At 31.4% G+C, this 21,121-nt stretch overlaps 1 long non-coding RNA gene across 1 annotated transcript in view; it reads left to right on the top strand.

The window, feature by feature from the left end:
- Window positions 1–6,925: 6,925 nt before the first annotated feature.
- LOC128075071 (uncharacterized) overlaps window positions 6,926–21,121 on the top strand; it is a 32,058-nt gene continuing 17,862 nt past the window's right edge. The window contains exon 1 of the long non-coding RNA XR_008203577.1: window positions 6,926–7,105. This is a non-coding gene — a long non-coding RNA (uncharacterized LOC128075071). The remainder of the gene's footprint in view (window positions 7,106–21,121) is intronic.

Below are 21,121 nucleotides of genomic sequence, written 5' to 3' on the forward strand. Positions count from 1 at the left end.
AATAAGCGATATTTAAGGGGAAAAACAGGGATTTCTATGAAAATAAGCGATATTTTAGGGGAAAAACAGGGATTTCTGTGAAAATAAGCAATATTTTAGGGGAAAAACAGGGATTTCTGTGAAAATAAGCGATATTTAAGGCGAAAAACTGGGATTTCTGTGAAAATGAGCGATATTTTAGGGGAAAAACAGGGATTTCTATGAAAATAAGCAATATTTTTGGGGAAAAACAGGGATTTCTAGGAAAATAAGCAATATTTTAGGGGAAAAACAGGGATTTCTGTGAAAAAAAGCGATATTTTAGGGGAAAAACAGGGATTTCTGTGAAAATGAGCGATATTTTAGGGGAAAAACAGGGATTTCTATGAAAATAAGCGATATTTAAGGGGAAAAACAGGGATTTCTGTGAAAATAAGAGACATTTAAGGGGAAAAATAGAGATTTCTATGAAAATAAGTGATATTTATGGTTTAAAAACAGGGATTTCTATGAAAATAAGCGATATTTAAGGTTTAAAAACAGGGATTTCTCTGAAATTAAGCGATATTTTAGGGGAAAAAACAGGGATTTCTATGAAAATAAGCGATATTTAAGGGTTAAAATCAGGGATTTCTATGAAAATAAGCAATATTTAAGGGAAAAACAGGGATTTCTATGAAAATAAGCGATATTTAAGGTTTAAAAACAGGGATTTCTATGAAAATAACCGATATTTAAGGGTAGAAACAGGGATTTCTGTGAAAATAAGCGATATTTAAGGTTTAAAAACAGGGATTTCTATGAAAATAAGCGATATTTTAGGGGAAAAACAGGGATTTCTATGAAAATAACCGATATTTAAGGGTTAAAAACAGGGATTTCTATGAAAATAAGCGATATTTAAGGGGAAAAACAGGGATTTCTATGAAAATAAGCGATATTTAAGGCGAAAAACTGGGATTTCTGTGAAAATAAGCAATATTTTAGGGGAAAAACAGGGATTTCTATGAAAATAAGCAATATTTAAGGGGAAAAACGGGGATTTCTGTGAAAATAAGCGATATTTAAGGGGAAAAACAGGGATTTCTATGAAAATAAGCGATATTTAAGGGGAAAAACAGGGATTTCTAGGAAAATAAGCAATATTTTAGGGGAAAAACAGGGATTTCTATGAAAATAAGCGACATTTTAGGGGAAAAACAGGGATTTCTAGGAAAATAAGCGATATTTTAGGGGAAAAACAGGGATTTCTGTGAAAATAAGCGATATTTAAGGGTTAAAAACAGGGGTTTCTATGAAAATAAGCGATATTTTTTGGGAAAAACAGGGATTTCTATGAAAATAAGCGATATTTAAAGTGGAAAAACAGGGATTTCTGTGAAAATAAGCGATATTTAAGGGGAAAAACAGGGATTTCTATGAAAATAAGCAATATTTAAGGGGAAATACAGGGATTTCTATGAAAATAAGCAATATTTAAGGGGAAAAACGGGGATTTCTGTGAAAATAAGCGATATTTTTTGGCAAAAACAGGGATTTCTAGTAAAATATGCGATATTTTAGGGGAAAAACAGGGATTTCTAGGAAAATAAGCAATATTTTAGGGGATGAACAGGGATTTCTATGAAAATAACCGATATTTAAGGGTAGAAACAGGGATTTCTGTGAAAATAAGCGATATTTAAGGTTTAAAAACAGGGATTTCTATGAAAATAAGCGATATTTTAGGGGAAAAACAGGGATTTCTATGAAAATAAGCGATATTTAAGGGTTAAAAACAGGGATTTCTATGAAAATAAGCGATATTTAAGGGGAAAAACAGGGATTTCTATGAAAATAAGCGATATTTAAGGCGAAAAACTGGGATTTCTGTGAAAATAAGCAATATTTTAGGGGAAAAACAGGGATTTCTATGAAAATAAGCAATATTTAAGGGGAAAAACGGGGATTTCTGTGAAAATAAGCGATATTTAAAGGGAAAAACAGGGATTTCTATGAAAATAAGCGATATTTAAGGGGAAAAACAGGGATTTCTATGAAAATAAGCAATATTTTAGGGGAAAAACAGGGATTTCTGTGAAAATAAGCGATATTTAAGGTTTAAAAACAGGGATTTCTATGAAAATAAGCGATATTTTAGGGGAAAAACAGGGATTTCTATGAAAATAAGCGATATTTAAGGGTTAAAAACAGGGATTTCTATGAAAATAAGCGATATTTAAGGGGAAAAACAGGGATTTCTATGAAAATAAGCGATATTTTAGGGGAAAAACAGGGATTTCTGTGAAAATAAGCGATATTTTAGGGGAAAAACAGGGATTTCTATGAAAATAAGCGATATTTAAGGGGAAAAACAGGGATTTCTATGAAAATAAGCGATATTTTAAGGGGAAAAACAGGGATTTCTGTGAAAATAAGCGATATTTTTTGGTTAAAAACAGGGATTTCTATGAAAATAAGCGATATTTTAGGGGAAAAACAGGGATTTCTATGAAAATAAGCAATATTTTAGGGGAAAAACAGGGATTTCTGTGAAAATAAGCGATATTTAGGGTTAAAAACAGGGATTTCTGTGAAAATAAGCAATATTTTAGGGGAAAAACAGGGATTTCTATGAAAATAAGCGATATTTAAGGGGAAAAACAGGGATTTCTGTGAAAATAAGCGATATTTAAGGGGAAAAAACAGGGATTTCTATGAAAATAAGCGATATTTAAGGGGAAAAACAGGGATTTCTGTGAAAATAAGCGATATTTAAAGGGAAAAACAGGGATTTCTAGTAAAATAAGCGATATTTTAGGGGAAAAACAGGGATTTCTGTGAAAATAAGCGATATTTTAGGGGAAAAACAGGGATTTCTGTGAAAATAAGCGATATTTAGGGTTAAAAACAGGGATTTCTATGAAAATAAGCGATATTTAAGGGGAAAAACAGGGATTTCTATGAAAATAAGCGATATTTATGGTTTAAAAACAGGGATTTCTGTGAAAATAAGCGATATTTTAGGGGAAAAACAGGGATTTCTATGAAAATAAGCGATATTTAAGGGTTAAAAACAGGGATTTCTATGAAAATAAGCGATATTTAAGGGGAAAAACAGGGATTTCTATGAAAATAAGCGATATTTAAGGTTTAAAAACAGGGATTTCTATGAAAATAAGCGATATTTTAGGGGAAAAACAGGGATTTCTGTGAAAATAAGCAATATTTTAAGGTTTAAAAACAGGGATTTGTAGGAAAATAAGCGATATTTTAGGGGAAAAACAGGGATTTCTATGAAAATAAGCGATATTTAAGGGAAAAACAGGGATTTCTATGAAAATAAGCGATATTTAAGGGGAAAAACAGGGATTTCTGTGAAAATAAGCGATATTTTAAGGGGAAAAACAGGGATTTCTATGAAAATAAGCGATATTTAAGGGGAAAAACAGGGATTTCTGTGAAAATAAGCGATATTTAAGGGAAAAACAGGGATTTCTATGAAAATAAGCGATATTTAAGGGGAAAAACAGGGATTTCTATGAAAATAAGCGATATTTAAGGGGAAAAACAGGGATTTCTAGGAAAATAAGCAATATTTAAGGGAAAAACAGGGATTTCTATGAAAATAAGCGATATTTAAGGGGAAAAACAGGGATTTCTGTGAAAATAAGCGATATTTTAGGGGAAAAACAGGGATTTCTATGAAAATAAGCGATATTTAAGGGTTAAAAACAGGGGTTTCTATGAAAATAAGCGATATTTTAGGGGAAAAACAGGGATTTCTATGAAAATAAGCAATATTTAAGGGGAAATACAGGGATTTCTGTGAAAATAAGCGATATTTAAGGGGAAAAACAGGGATTTCTGTGAAAATAAGCGATATTTAAAGGGAAAAACAGGGATTTCTAGTAAAATATGCGATATTTAAGGGGAAAAACAGGGATTTCTAGGAAAATAAGCAATATTTTAGGGGAAAAACAGGGATTTCTGTGAAAATAAGCGATATTTTAGGGGAAAAACAGGGATTTCTGTGAAAATAAGCGATATTTTAGGGGAAAAACAGGGATTTCTATGAAAATAAGCGATATTTAAGGTTTAAAAACAGGGATTTCTGTGAAAATAAGCGATATTTTAGGGGAAAAAACAGGGATTTCTATGAAAATAAGCGATATTTAAAGTGGAAAAACAGGGATTTCTATGAAAATAAGCGATATTTTAGGGGAAAAACAGGGATTTCTCGGAAAATAATCGATATTTAAGGGGAAAAACAGGGATTTCTGTGAAAATAAGCGATATTTTGGGGGAAAAACAGGGATATCTGTGAAAATAAGCGATATTTAAGGGGAAAAACAGGGATTTCTATGAAAATAAGCGATATTTAAGGGTTAAAAACAGGGATTTCTATGAAAATAAGCGATATTTAAGTGGAAAAACAGGGATTTCTGTGAAAATAAGCGATATTTAAGGGTTAAAAACAGGGATTTCTATGAAAATAAGCGATATTTTAGGGGATGAACAGGGATTTCTATTAAATATGCGATATTTTAGGGGAAAAACAGGGATTTCTATGAAAATAAGCGATATTTTTTGGGAAAAACAGGGATTTCTGTGAAAATAAGCAATATTTAAGGCGAAAAACAGGGATTTCTATGAAAATAAGCGATATTTTAGGGGAAAAACAGGGATTTCTATGAAAATAAGCAATATTTAAGGGGAAAAACAGGGATTTCTATGAAAATAAGCGATATTTAAGGGGAAAAACAGGGATTTCTGTGAAAATAAGCGATATTTTAGGGGAAAAACAGGGATTTCTAGGAAAATAAGCGATATTTTAGGGGAAAAACAGGGATTTCTATGAAAATAAGCGATATTTAAGGGGAAAAACAGGGATTTCTATGAAAATATGCGATATTTTAGGGGAAAAACAGGGATTTCTAGGAAAATAAGCAATATTTTAGGGGAATAACAGGGATTTCTGTGAAAAGAAGCGATATTTTAGGGGAAAAACAGGGATTTCTATGAAAATAAGCGATATTTTAGGGGAAAAACAGGGATTTCTATGAAAATAAGCGATATTTTAGTGGAAAAACAGGGATTTCTATGAAAATAAGCGATATTTTAGGGGAAAAACAGGGATTTCTGTGAAAATAAGCGATATTTTAGGGGAAAAACAGGGATTTCTGTGAAAATGAGCGATATTTTAGGGGAAAAACAGGGATTTCTGTGAAAATAAGCGATATTTAAGGGGAAAAACAGGGATTTCTGTGAAAATAAGCAGACATTTTAGGGGAAAAATAGGGATTTCTATGAAAATAAGTGATATTTATGGTTTAAAAACAGGGATTTCTATGAAAATAAGCGATATTTAAGGTTTAAAAACAGGGATTTCTCTGAAAATAAGCGATATTTTAGGGGAAAAACAGGGATTTCTATGAAAATAAGCGATATTTAAGTTTAAAAACAGGGATTTCTGTGAAAATAAGCGATATTTTAGGGGAAAAATAGGGATTTCTATGAAAATAAGCGATATTTCTTGGGAAAAACAGGGATTTCTGTGAAAATAAGCGATATTTTAGGGGAAAAACAGGGATTTCTAGGAAAATAAGCAATATTTTAGGGGAAAAACAGGGGATTTCTGTGAAAATAAGCGATATTTAAAGGGAAAAACAGGGATTTCTATGAAAATAAGCGATATTTAAGGGGAAAAACAGGGATTTCTATGAAAATAAGCTATTTTTTGGGGGGAAAAACAGGGATTTCTATGAAAATAAGCGACATTTTAGGAGAAAAACAGGGATTTCTGTGAAAATAAGCGATATTTTAGGGGAAAAACAGGGATTTCTATGAAAATAAGCGATATTTAAGGGTTAAAAACAGGGATTTCTGTGAAAATAAGCGATATTTTAGGGGAAAAACAGGGATTTCTATGAAAATAAGCGATATTTCTTGGGAAAAACAGGGATTTCTGTGAAAATAAGCGATATTTTAGGGGAAAAACAGGGATTTCTATGAAAATAAGCAATATTTTAGGGGAAAAACAGGGATTTCTATGAAAATAAGCGATATTTAAGGTTTAAAAACAGGGATTTCTGTGAAAATAAGCGATATTTAAAGGGAAAAACAGGGATTCCTAGTAAAATATGCGATATTTTAGAGGAAAAACAGGGATTTCTGTGAAAATAAGCGATATTTAAAGGGAAAAACAGGGATTTCTATGAAAATAAGCGATATTTAAGGGGAAAAACAGGGATTTCTAGGAAAATAAGCAATATTTTAGGCGAAAAACAGGGATTTCTATGAAAATAAGCGACATTTTAGGGGAAAAACAGGGATTTCTGTGAAAATAAGCGATATTTAAGGGGAAAAAACAGGGATTTCTATGAAAATAAGCGATATTTAAAGTGGAAAAACAGGGATTTCTATGAAAATAAGCGATATTTAAGGGGAAAAACAGGGATTTCTGTGAAAATAAGCGATATTTAAGGGGAAAAACAGGGATTTCTATGAAAATAAGCGATATTTTAGGGGAAAAACAGGGATTTCTGTGAAAATAAGCGATATTTTTGGGGAAAAACAGGGATTTCTGTGAAAATAAGCGATATTTTATGGGAAAAACAGGGATTTCTGTGAAAATAAGCGATATTTTAGGGGATAAACAGGGATTTCTGTGAAAATAAGCGATATTTAAGGTTTAAAAACAGGGATTTGTAGGAAAATAAGCGATATTTTAGGGGAAAAACAGGGATTTCTATGAAAATAAGCAATATTTTAGGGGAAAAACAGGGATTTCTGTGAAAATAAGCGATATTTAAACGGAAAAACAGGGATTTCTGTGAAAATAAGCGATATTTCAGTTCAAAAACAATGATTTCTATGAAAATAAGCGATATTTAAAGTGGAAAAACAGGGATTTCTATGAAAATAAGCGATATTTTAGGGTAGAAACAGGGATTTCTATGAAAATAAGCGATATTTAAGGTTTATAAACTGGGATTTCTAGGAAAATAAGCGATATTTTAGGGGAAAAACAGGGATTTCTATGAAAATAACCGATATTTAAGGGTTAAAAACAGGGATTTCTATGAAAATAAGCGATATTTAAGGTTAAAAACAGGGATTTCTATGAAAATAAGCGATATTTAAAGTGGAAAAACAGGGATTTCTGTGAAAATAAGCGATATTTAAAGGGAAAAACAGGGATTTCTAGTAAAATAATGCGACATTTTAGGGGATGAACAGGGATTTATATTAAATTATTTGATATTTTAGGGGAAAAACAGGGATTTCTGTGAAAATAAGCGATATTTTAGGGGAAAAACAGGGATTTCTGTGAAAATAAGCGATATTTTAGGGGAAAAACAGGGATTTCTAGGAAAATAAGCGATATTTAAGGGGAAAAACAGGGATTTCTATGAAAATAAGCGATATTTTAGGGGAAAAACAGGGATTTCTGTGAAAATAAGCGATATTTAAAGGGAAAAACAGGGATTTCTATGAAAATAAGCGCTATTTAAGGTTTAAAAACAGGGATTTCTAGGAAAATAAGTGACATTTTAGGGTTAAAAACAGGGATTTCTATGAAAATAAGCGATATTTTAGGTTAAAAACAGGGATTTCTATTAAAATAAGCGATATTTCAGGTTAAAAACAATGATTTCTATGAAAATAACAGATATTTAAAGTGGAAAAACAGGGATTTCTGTGAAAATAAGCGATATTTAAGGTTTAAAAACAGGGATTTCTAGGAAAATAAGCGATATTTAAGGGGAAAAACAGGGATTTCTGTGAAAATAAGCAATATTTAAGGTTTAAAAACAGGGATTTCTATGAAAATAACCGATATTTAAGGGTAGAAACAGGGATTTCTGTGAAAATAAGCGATATTTAAGGTTTAAAAACAGGGATTTCTATGAAAATAAGCGATATTTTAGGGGAAAAACAGGGATTTCTATGAAAATAACCGATATTTAAGGGTTAAAAACAGGGATTTCTATGAAAATAAGCGATATTTAAGGGGAAAAACAGGGATTTCTATGAAAATAAGCGATATTTAAGGCGAAAAACTGGGATTTCTGTGAAAATAAGCAATATTTTAGGGGAAAAACAGGGATTTCTATGAAAATAAGCAATATTTAAGGGGAAAAACGGGGATTTCTGTGAAAATAAGCGATATTTAAGGGGAAAAACAGGGATTTCTATGAAAATAAGCGATATTTAAGGGGAAAAACAGGGATTTCTAGGAAAATAAGCAATATTTTAGGGGAAAAACAGGGATTTCTATGAAAATAAGCGACATTTTAGGGGAAAAACAGGGATTTCTAGGAAAATAAGCGATATTTTAGGGGAAAAACAGGGATTTCTGTGAAAATAAGCGATATTTAAGGGTTAAAAACAGGGGTTTCTATGAAAATAAGCGATATTTTTTGGGAAAAACAGGGATTTCTATGAAAATAAGCGATATTTAAAGTGGAAAAACAGGGATTTCTGTGAAAATAAGCGATATTTAAGGGGAAAAACAGGGATTTCTATGAAAATAAGCAATATTTAAGGGGAAATACAGGGATTTCTATGAAAATAAGCAATATTTAAGGGGAAAAACGGGGATTTCTGTGAAAATAATCGATATTTTTTGGCAAAAACAGGGATTTCTAGTAAAATATGCGATATTTTAGGGGAAAAACAGGGATTTCTAGGAAAATAAGCAATATTTTAGGGGATGAACAGGGATTTCTATGAAAATAACCGATATTTAAGGGTAGAAACAGGGATTTCTGTGAAAATAAGCGATATTTAAGGTTTAAAAACAGGGATTTCTATGAAAATAAGCGATATTTTAGGGGAAAAACATGGATTTCTATGAAAATAAGCGATATTTAAGGGTTAAAAACAGGGATTTCTATGAAAATAAGCGATATTTAAGGGGAAAAACAGGGATTTCTATGAAAATAAGCGATATTTAAGGCGAAAAACTGGGATTTCTGTGAAAATAAGCAATATTTTAGGGGAAAAACAGGGATTTCTATGAAAATAAGCAATATTTAAGGGGAAAAACGGGGATTTCTGTGAAAATAAGCGATATTTAAAGGGAAAAACAGGGATTTCTATGAAAATAAGCGATATTTAAGGGGAAAAACAGGGATTTCTAGGAAAATAAGCAATATTTTAGGGGAAAAACAGGGATTTCTGTGAAAATAAGCGACATTTTAGGGGAAAAACAGGGATTTCTAGGAAAATAAGCGATATTTTATGGGAAAAACAGGGATTTCTATGAAAATAAGCGATATTTAAGGGTTAAAAACAGGGGTTTCTATGAAAATAAGCGATATTTAAGGGGAAAAACAGGGATTTCTATGAAAATAAGCGATATTTTAGGGGAAAAACAGGGATTTCTGTGAAAATAAGCGATATTTAAGGGGAAAAACAGGGATTTCTATGAAAATAAGCAATATTTAAGGGGAAATACAGGGATTTCTATGAAAATAAGCAATATTTAAGGGGAAAAACAGGGATTTCTGTGAAAATAAGCGATATTTTTTGGCAAAAACAGGGATTTCTAGTAAAATATGCGATATTTTAGGGGAAAAACAGGGATTTCTAGGAAAATAAGCAATATTTTAGGGGATGAACAGGGATTTCTGTGAAAATAAGCGATATTTTAGGGGAAAAACAGGTATTTCTGTGAAAATCAGCGATATTTTAGGGGAAAAACAGGGATTTCTATGAAAATAAGCGATATTTAAGGTTTAAAAACAGGGATTTCTGTGAAAATAAGCGATATTTAAGGGGAAAAAACAGGGATTTCTATGAAAATAAGCGATATTTAAGGGGAAAAACAGGGATTTCTGTGAAAATAAGCGATATTTAAAGGGAAAAAATGGGATTTCTAGTAAAATATGCGATATTTTAGGGGAAAAACAGGGATTTCTAGGAAAATAAGCAATATTTTAGGGGAAAAACAGGGATTTCTGTGAAAATGAGCGATATTTTAGGGGAAAAACAGGGATTTCTATGAAAATAAGCGATATTTAAGGGGAAAAATAGGGATTTCTATGAAAATAAGTGATATTTATGGTTTAAAAACAGGGATTTCTGTGAAAATATGCGATATTTTAGGGGAAAAACAGGGATTTCTATGAAAATAAGCGATATTTAAGGGTTAAAAACAGGGGTTTCTATGAAAATAAGCGATATTTAAGGGAAAAACAGGGTTTTCTATGAAAATAAGCGATATTTAAGGTTTAAAAACAGGGATTTCTATGAAAAAAAGCGATATTTAAGGGTAGAAACAGGGATTTCTGTGAAAATAAGCGATATTTAAGGTTTAAAAACAGGGATTTGTAGGAAAATAAGCGATATTTTAGGGGAAAAACAGGGATTTCTATGAAAATAAGCGATATTTAAGGGTTAAAAACAGGGATTTCTATGAAAATAAGCGATATTTAAGGGGAAAAACAGGGATTTCTATGAAAATAAGCGATATTTAAGGCGAAAAACAGGGATTTCTGTGAAAATAAGCGATATTTTAGGGGAAAAACAGGGATTTCTATGAAAATAAGCAATATTTAAGGGGAAAAACAGGGATTTCTGTGAAAATAAGCGATATTTAAAGGGAAAAACAGGGATTTCTATGAAAATAAGCGATATTTAAGGGGAAAAACAGGGATTTCTAGGAAAATAAGCGATATTTAAGGCGAAAAACAGGGATTTCTATGAAAATAAGCGACATTTTAGGGGAAAAACAGGGATTTCTGTGAAAATAAGCGATATTTTAGGGGAAAAACAGGGATTTCTATGAAAATAAGCGATATTTAAGTGTTAAAAACAGGGGTTTCTATGAAAATAAGCGATATTTTAGGGGAAAAACAGGGATTTCTATGAAAATAAGCAATATTTAAGGGGAAATACAGGGATTTGTATGAAAATAAGCGATATTTAAGGGGAAAAACAGGGATTTCTGTGAAAATAAGCGATATTTAAAGGGAAAAACAGGGATTTCTAGTAAAATATGCGATATTTAAGGGGAAAAACAGGGATTTCTAGGAAAATAAGCAATATTTTAGGGGAAAAACAGGGATTTCTGTGAAAATAAGCGATATTTTAGGGAAAAACAGGGATTTCTGTGAAAATAAGCGATATTTTTTGGGAAAAACAGGGATTTCTATGAAAATAAGCGATATTTAAGGTTTAAAAACAGGGATTTCTGTGAAAATAAGCGATATTTTAGGGGAAAAAACAGGGATTTCTATGAAAATAAGCGATATTTAAAGTGGAAAAACAGGGATTTCTATGAAAATAAGCGATATTTTAGGGGAAAAACAGGGATTTCTCGGAAAATAATCGATATTTAAGGGGAAAAACAGGGATTTCTGTGAAAATAAGCGATATTTTGGGGGAAAAACAGGGATATCTGTGAAAATAAGCGATATTTAAGGGGAAAAACAGGGAGTTCTATGAAAATAAGCGATATTTAAGGGTTAAAAACAGGGATTTCTATGAAAATAAGCGATATTTAAGTGGAAAAACAGGGATTTCTGTGAAAATAAGCGATATTTAAGGGTTAAAAACAGGGATTTCTATGAAAATAAGCGATATTTTAGGGGATGAACAGGGATTTCTATTAAATTATGCGATATTTTAGGGGAAAAACAGGGATTTCTATGAAAATAAGCGATATTTTTTGGGAAAAACAGGGATTTCTGTGAAAATAAGCGATATTTAAGGCGAAAAACAGGGATTTCTATGAAAATAAGCGATATTTTAGGGGAAAAACAGGGATTTCTATGAAAATAAGCAATATTTAAGGGGAAAAACAGGGATTTCTATGAAAATAAGCGATATTTAAGGGGAAAAACAGGGATTTCTGTGAAAATAAGCGATATTTTAGGGGAAAAACAGGGATTTCTAGGAAAATAAGCGATATTTTAGGGGAAAAACAGGGATTTCTATGAAAATAAGCGATATTTAAGGGGAAAAACAGGGATTTCTATGAAAATATGCGATATTTTAGGGGAAAAACAGGGATTTCTAGGAAAATAAGCAATATTTTAGGGGAATAACAGGGATTTCTGTGAAAAGAAGCGATATTTTAGGGGAAAAACAGGGATTTCTGTGAAAATGAGCGATATTTTAGGGGAAAAACAGGGATTTCTATGAAAATAAGCGATATTTTAGTGGAAAAACAGGGATTTCTATGAAAATAAGCGATATTTTAGGGGAAAAACAGGGATTTCTGTGAAAATAAGCGATATTTTAGGGGAAAAACAGGGATTTCTGTGAAAATGAGCGATATTATGGGGGGAAAAAAAGGGATTTCTGTGAAAATAAGCGATATTTAAGGGGAAAAACAGGGATTTCTGTGAAAATAAGAGACATTTTAGGGGAAAAATAGGGATTTCTATGAAAATAAGTGATATTTATGGTTTAAAAACAGGGATTTCTATGAAAATAAGCGATATTTAAGGTTTAAAAACAGGGATTTCTCTGAAATTAAGCGATATTTTAGGGGAAAAACAGGGATTTCTGTGAAAATAAGCAATATTTTAGGGGAAAAACAGGGATTTCTATGAAAATAAGCGATATTTAAGGTTTAAAAACAGGGATTTCTGTGAAAATAAGCGATATTTAAGGGGAAAAAACAGGGATTTCTATGAAAATAAGCGATATTTCTTGGGAAAAACAGGGATTTCTGTGAAAATAAGCGATATTTTAGGGGAAAAACAGGGATTTCTAGGAAAATAAGCAATATTTTAGGGGAAAAACGGGGATTTCTGTGAAAATAAGCGATATTTAAAGGGAAAAACAGGGATTTCTATGAAAATAAGCGATATTTAAGGGGAAAAACAGGGATTTCTATGAAAATAAGCTATTTTTTGGGGGGAAAAACAGGGATTTCTATGAAAATAAGCGACATTTTAGGAGAAAAACAGGGATTTCTGTGAAAATAAGCGATATTTTAGGGGAAAAACAGGGATTTCTAGTAAAATATGCGATATTTTAGGGGAAAAACAGGGATTTCTAGGAAAATAAGCAATATTTTAGGGGATGAACAGGGATTTCTGTGAAAATAAGCGATATTTTAGGGGAAAAACAGGATTTCTGTGAAAATAAGCGATATTTTAGGGGAAAAACAGGGATTTCTATGAAAATAAGCGATATTTAAGGTTTAAAAACAGGGATTTCTGTGAAAATAAGCGATATTTAAGGGGAAAAAACAGGGATTTCTATGAAAATAAGCGATATTTAAGGGGAAAAACAGGGATTTCTGTGAAAATAAGCGATATTTAAAGGGAAAAAATGGGATTTCTAGTAAAATATGCGATATTTTAGGGGAAAAACAGGGATTTCTAGGAAAATAAGCAATATTTTAGGGGAAAAACAGGGATTTCTGTGAAAATGAGCGATATTTTAGGGGAAAAACAGGGATTTCTATGAAAATAAGCGATATTTAAGGGGAAAAATAGGGATTTCTATGAAAATAAGTGATATTTATGGTTTAAAAACAGGGATTTCTGTGAAAATATGCGATATTTTAGGGGAAAAACAGGGATTTCTATGAAAATAAGCGATATTTAAGGGTTAAAAACAGGGGTTTCTATGAAAATAAGCGATATTTAAGGGAAAAACAGGGTTTTCGATGAAAATAAGCGATATTTAAGGTTTAAAAACAGGGATTTCTATGAAAAAAAGCGATATTTAAGGGTAGAAACAGGGATTTCTGTGAAAATAAGCGATATTTAAGGTTTAAAAACAGGGATTTGTAGGAAAATAAGCGATATTTTAGGGGAAAAACAGGGATTTCTATGAAAATAAGCGATATTTAAGGGTTAAAAACAGGGATTTCTATGAAAATAAGCGATATTTAAGGGGAAAAACAGGGAGTTCTATGAAAATAAGCGATATTTAAGGGGAAAAACAGGGATTTCTGTGAAAATAAGCGATATTTAAGTGGAAAAACAGGGATTTCTGTGAAAATAAGCGATATTTAAGGGTTAAAAACAGGGATTTCTATGAAAATAAGCGATATTTTAGGGGAAAAACAGGGATTTCTATAAATAAGCGATATTTTAGGGGAAAAACAGGGATTTCTATGAAAATAAGCGATATTTTTTGGGAAAAACAGGGATTTCTGTGAAAATAAGCAATATTTAAGGGAAAAACAGGGATTTCTATGAAAATAAGCGATATTTTAGGGGAAAAACAGGGATTTCTATGAAAATAAGCGATATTTAAGGGGAAAAACAGGGATTTCTATGAAAATAAGCGATATTTAAGGGGAAAAACAGGGATTTCTGTGAAAATAAGCGATATTTTAGGGGAAAAACAGGGATTTCTAGGAAAATAAGCGATATTTTAGGGGAAAAACAGGGATTTCTATGAAAATAAGCGATATTTAAGGGGAAAAACAGGGATTTCTATGAAAATATGCGATATTTTAGGGGAAAAACAGGGATTTCTAGGAAAATAAGCAATATTTTAGGGGAATAACAGGGATTTCTGTGAAAAGAAGCGATATTTTAGGGGAAAAACAGGGATTTCTGTGAAAATGAGCGATATTTTAGGGGAAAAACAGGGATTTCTATGAAAATAAGCGATATTTTAGTGGAAAAACAGGGATTTCTATGAAAATAAGCGATATTTTAGGGGAAAAACAGGGATTTCTGTGAAAATAAGTGATATTTTAGGGGAAAAACAGGGATTTCTGTGAAAATGAGCGATATTATGGGGGGAAAAAAAGGGATTTCTGTGAAAATAAGCGATATTTAAGGGGAAAAACAGGGATTTCTGTGAAAATAAGAGACATTTTAGGGGAAAAATAGGGATTTCTATGAAAATAAGCGATATTTAGGTTTAAAAACAGGGATTTCTATGAAAATAAGCGATATTTAAGGTTTAAAAACAGGGATTTCTCTGAAATTAAGCGATATTTTAGGGGAAAAAACAGGGATTTCTATGAAAATAAGCGATATTTAAGTTTAAAAACAGGGATTTCTGTGAAAATAAGCGATATTTTAGGGGAAAAATAGGGATTTCTATGAAAATAAGCGATATTTCTTGGGAAAAACAGGGATTTCTGTGAAAATAAGCGATATTTTAGGGGAAAAACAGCGATTTCTAGGAAAATAAGCAATATTTTAGGGGAAAAACAGGGATTTCTGTGAAAATAAGCGATATTTAAAGGGAAAAACAGGGATTTCTATGAAAATAAGCGATATTTAAGGGGAAAAACAGGGATTTCTATGAAAATAAGCTATTTTTTGGGGGGAAAAACAGGGATTTCTATGAAAATAAGCGACATTTTAGGAGAAAAACAGGGATTTCTGTGAAAATAAGCGATATTTTAGGGGAAAAACAGGGATTTCTATGAAAATAAGCGATATTTAAGGGTTAAAAACAGGGATTTCTGTGAAAATAAGCGATATTTTAGGGGAAAAACAGGGATTTCTATGAAAATAAGCGATATTTCTTGGGAAAAACAGGGATTTCTGTGAAAATAAGCGATATTTTAGGGGAAAAACAGGGATTTCTATGAAAATAAGCAATATTTTAGGGGAAAAACAGGGATTTCTATGAAAATAAGCGATATTTAAGGAAAAACAGGGATTTCTGTGAAAATAAGCGATATTTAAAGGGAAAAACAGGGATTCCTAGTAAAATATGCGATATTTTAGAGGAAAAACAGGGATTTCTGTGAAAATAAGCGATATTTAAAGGGAAAAACAGGGATTTCTATGAAAATAAGCGATATTTAAGGGGAAAAACAGGGATTTCTAGGAAAATAAGCAATATTTTAGGCGAAAAACAGGGATTTCTATGAAAATAAGCGACATTTTAGGGGAAAAACAGGGATTTCTGTGAAAATAAGCGATATTTAAGGGGAAAAAAACGGATTTCTATGAAAATAAGCGATATTTAAAGTGGAAAAACAGGGATTTCTATGAAAATAAGCGATATTTAAGGGGAAAAACAGGGATTTCTGTGAAAATAAGCGATATTTAAGGGTTAAAAACAGGGGTTTCTATGAAAATAAGCGATATTTTAGGGGAAAAACAGGGATTTCTGTGAAAATAAGCGATATTTTTGGGGAAAAACAGGGATTTCTGTGAAAATAAGCGATATTTTATGGCAAAAACAGGGATTTCTGTGAAAATAAGCGATATTTTAGGGGATAAACAGGGATTTCTGTGAAAATAAGCGATATTTAAGGTTTAAAAACAGGGATTTGTAGGAAAATAAGCGATATTTTAGGGGAAAAACAGGGATTTCTATGAAAATAAGCAATATTTTAGGGGAAAAACAGGGATTTCTGTGAAAATAAGCGATATTTAAACGGAAAAACAGGGATTTCTGTGAAAATAAGCGATATTTCAGTTCAAAAACAATGATTTCTATGAAAATAAGAGATATTTAAAGTGGAAAAACAGGGATTTCTATGAAAATAAGTGATATTTTAGGGTAGAAACAGGGATTTCTATGAAAATAAGCGATATTTAAGGTTTATAAACTGGGATTTCTAGGAAAATAAGCGATATTTTAGGGGAAAAACAGGGATTTCTATGAAAATAACCGATATTTAAGGGTTAAAAACAGGGGTTTCTATGAAAATAAGCGATATTTAAAGTGGAAAAACAGGGATTTCTGTGAAAATAAGCGATATTTAAAGGGAAAAACAGGGATTTCTAGTAAAATATGCGACATTTTAGGGGATGAACAGGGATTTATATTAAATTATTTGATATTTTAGGGGAAAAACAGGGATTTCTGTGAAAATAAGCGATATTTTAGGGGAAAAACAGGGATTTCTGTGAAAATAAGCGATATTTTAGGGGAAAAACAGGGATTTCTAGGAAAATAAGCGATATTTAAGGGGAAAAACAGGGATTTCTATGAAAATAAGCGATATTTTAGGGGAAAAACAGGGATTTCTGTGAAAATAAGCGATATTTAAAGGGAAAAACAGGGATTTCTATGAAAATAAGCGCTATTTAAGGTTTAAAAACAGGGATTTCTAGGAAAATAAGTGACATTTTAGGGTTAAAAACAGGGATTTCTATGAAAATAAGCGATATTTTAGGTTAAAAACAGGGATTTCTATTAAAATAAGCGATATTTCAGGTTAAAAACAATGATTTCTATGAAAATAACAGATATTTAAAGTGGAAAAACAGGGATTTCTGTGAAAATAAGCGATATTTAAGGTTTAAAAACAGGGATTTCTAGGAAAATAAGCGATATTTAAGGGGAAAAACAGGGATTTCTGTGAAAATAAGCGATATTTAAGGGGAAAAACAGGGATTTCTATGAAAGTAAGCGATATTTTAGGGGATGAACAGGGATTTCTAATAAATTATGCGATATTTTAGGGGAAAAACAGGGATTTCTATGAAAATAAGCGATATTTTAGGGTTAAAAACAGGTATTTCTATGAAAATAAGCGATATTTTAGGGGAAAAACAGGGATTTCTGTGAAAAAAAGCGATATTTTAGCTGAAAAACAGGGATTTTTATTAAAATATGCGATATTTTTTGGGAAAAACAGGGATTTCTGTGAAAATAAGAGATATTTAAGGTTTAAAAACAGGGATTTCTAGGAAAATAAGTGACATTTTAGGGGAAAAACAGGGATTTCTGTGAAAATAAGCGATATTTTAGGGGAAAAACAGGGATTTCTATGAAAATAAGCGATATTTCAGGTTAAAAACACTGATTTCTATGAAAATAAGAGATATTTAAAGTGGAAAAACAGGGATTTCTGTGAAAATAAGCGATATTTTAGGGTAGAAACAGGGATTTCTATGAAAATAAGCGATATTTAAGGTTTAAAAACAGGGATTTCTAGGAAAATAAGCAATATTTTAGGGGAAAAACAGGGATTTCTGTGAAAATAAGCGATATTTTTTGGGAAAAACAGGGATTTCTGTGAAAATAAGCGATATTTAAGGGGAAAAACAGGGATTTCTGTGAAAATAAGCAATATTTAAGGGGAAATACAGGGATTTCTATGAAAATAAGCGATATTTTAGGGGAAAAACAGGGATTTCTGTGAAAATAAGCGATATTTTAGGGGAAAAACAGGGATTTCTCGTAAAATAAGCGATATTTTAGGGGAAAAACAGGGATTTCTGTGAAAATAAGCGATATTTTAGGGGAAAAACAGGGATTTCTGTGAAAATAAGCGATATTTTTTGGGAAAAACAGGGATTTCTGTGAAAATAAGAGACATTTTAGGGGAAAAACAGGGATTTCTATGAAAATAAGCGATATTAATGGTTTAAAAACAGGGATTTCTATGAAAATAAGCGATATTATGGGGGGAAAACAGGGATTTCTATGAAAATAAGCGATATTTAAGGGGAAAAACAGGGATTTCTGTGAAAATAAGCGATATTTAAGGGGAAAAACACGGATTTCTGTGAAAATAAGCGATATTTCAGGGGAAAAACAGGGATTTCTGTGAAAATAAGCGATATTTAAGGGGAAAAACAGGGATTTCTATGAAAATAAGCGATATTTAAAGGGAAAAACAGGGATTTCTGTGAAAATAAGCGATATTTAAAGTGGAAAAACAGGGATTTCTATGAAAATAAGCGATATTTAAGGCGAAAAACAGGGATTTCTGTGAAAATAAGCGATATTTAAGGGGAAAAACAGGGATTTCTATGAAAATAAGCAATATTTAAGGGGAAAAACAGGGATTTCTGTGAAAATAAGTGATATTTAAAGGGAAAAACAGGGATTTCTATGAAAATAAGCGATATTTAAGGGGAAAAACAGGGATTTCTAGGAAAATAAGCGATATTTAAAGTGGAAAAACAGGGATTTCTATGAAAATAAGCGATATTTTAGGGGAAAAACAGGGATTTCTCGGAAAATAATCGATATTTAAGGGGAAAAACAGGGATTTCTGTGAAAATAAGCGATATTTTGGGGGAAAAACAGGGATATCTGTGAAAATAAGCGATATTTAAGGGGAAAAACAGGGAGTTCTATGAAAATAAGCGATATTTAAGGGTTAAAAACAGGGATTTCTATGAAAATAAGCGATATTTAAGTGGAAAAACAGGGATTTCTGTGAAAATAAGCGATATTTAAGGGTTAAAAACAGGGATTTCTATGAAAATAAGCGATATTTTAGGGGATGAACAGGGATTTCTATTAAATTATGCGATATTTTAGGGGAAAAACAGGGATTTCTATGAAAATAAGCGATATTTTTTGGGAAAAACAGGGATTTCTGTGAAAATAAGCAATATTTAAGGCGAAAAACAGGGATTTCTATGAAAATAAGCGATATTTTAGGGGAAAAACAGGGATTTCTATGAAAATAAGCAATATTTAAGGGGAAAAACAGGGATTTCTATGAAAATAAGCGATATTTAAGGGGAAAAACAGGGATTTCTGTGAAAATAAGCGATATTTTAGGGGAAAAACAGGGATTTCTAGGAAAATAAGCGATATTTTAGGGGAAAAACAGGGATTTCTGTGAAAATAAGCGATATTTAAGGGGAAAAACAGGGATTTCTATGAAAATATGCGATATTTTAGGGGAAAAACAGGGATTTCTAGGAAAATAAGCAATATTTTAGGGGAATAACAGGGATTTCTGTGAAAAGAAGCGATATTTTAGGGGAAAAACAGGGATTTCTGTGAAAATGAGCGATATTTTAGGGGAAAAACAGGGATTTCTATGAAAATAAGCGATATTTTAGGGGAAAAACAGGGATTTCTATGAAAATAAGCGATATTTTAGGGGAAAAACAGGGATTTCTGTGAAAATAAGCGATATTTTAGGGGAAAAACAGGGATTTCTGTGAAAATGAGCGATATTTTAGGGGAAAAACAGGGATTTCTGTGAAAATAAGAGATATTTAAGGGGAAAAACAGGGATTTCTGTGAAAATAAGAGACATTTTAGGGGAAAAATAGGGATTTCTATGAAAATAAGTGATATTTATGGTTTAAAAACAGGGATTTCTATGAAAATAAGCGATATTTAAGGTTTAAAAACAGGGATTTCTCTGAAATTAAGCGATATTTTAGGGGAAAAAACAGGGATTTCTATGAAAATAAGCGATATTTAAGTTTAAAAACAGGGATTTCTGTGAAAATAAGCGATATTTTAGGGGAAAAACAGGGATTTCTATGAAAATAAGCGATATTTCTTGGGAAAAACAGGGATTTCTGTGAAAATAAGCGATATTTTAGGGGAAAAACAGGGATTTCTAGGAAAATAAGCGAATATTTTAGGGGAAAAACAGGGATTTCTGTGAAAATAAGCGATATTTAAAGGGAAAAACAGGGATTTCTATGAAAATAAGCGATATTTAAGGGGAAAAACAGGGATTTCTATGAAAATAAGCTATTTTTTGGGGGGAAAAACAGGGATTTCTATGAAAATAAGCGACATTTTAGGGGAAAAACAGGGATTTCTGTGAAAATAAGCGATATTTTAGGGGAAAAACAGGGATTTCTATGAAAATAAGCGATATTTAAGGGTTAAAAACAGGGATTTCTGTGAAAATAAGCGATATTTTAGGGGAAAAACAGGGATTTCTATGAAAATAAGCGATATTTCTTGGGAAAAACAGGGATTTCTGTGAAAATAAGCGATATTTTAGGGGAAAAACAGGGATTTCTATGAAAATAAGCGATATTTTAGGGGAAAAACAGGGATTTCTATGAAAATAAGCGATATTTAAGGTTTAAAAACAGGGATTTCTGTGAAAATAAGCGATATTTAAAGGGAAAAACAGGGATTCCTAGTAAAATATGCGATATTTTAGAGGAAAAACAGGGATTTCTGTGAAAATAAGCGATATTTAAAGGGAAAAACAGGGATTTCTATGAAAATAAGCGATATTTAAGGGGAAAAACAGGGATTTCTAGGAAAATAAGCAATATTTTAGGCGAAAAACAGGGATTTCTATGAAAATAAGCGACATTTTAGGGGAAAAACAGGGATTTCTGTGAAAATAAGCGATATTTAAGGGGAAAAAACGGATTTCTATGAAAATAAGCGATATTTAAAGTGGAAAAACAGGGATTTCTATGAAAATAAGCGATATTTAAGGGGAAAAACAGGGATTTCTGTGAAAATAAGCGATATTTAAGGGTTAAAAACAGGGATTTCTGTGAAAATAAGCGATATTTTAGGGGAAAAACAG

This window comes from Tympanuchus pallidicinctus, unplaced genomic scaffold (genome assembly GCF_026119805.1).
Source record: "Tympanuchus pallidicinctus isolate F22 unplaced genomic scaffold, pur_lepc_1.0 scaffold111, whole genome shotgun sequence".
NCBI classification, from domain to species: domain Eukaryota; kingdom Metazoa; phylum Chordata; class Aves; order Galliformes; family Phasianidae; genus Tympanuchus; species Tympanuchus pallidicinctus.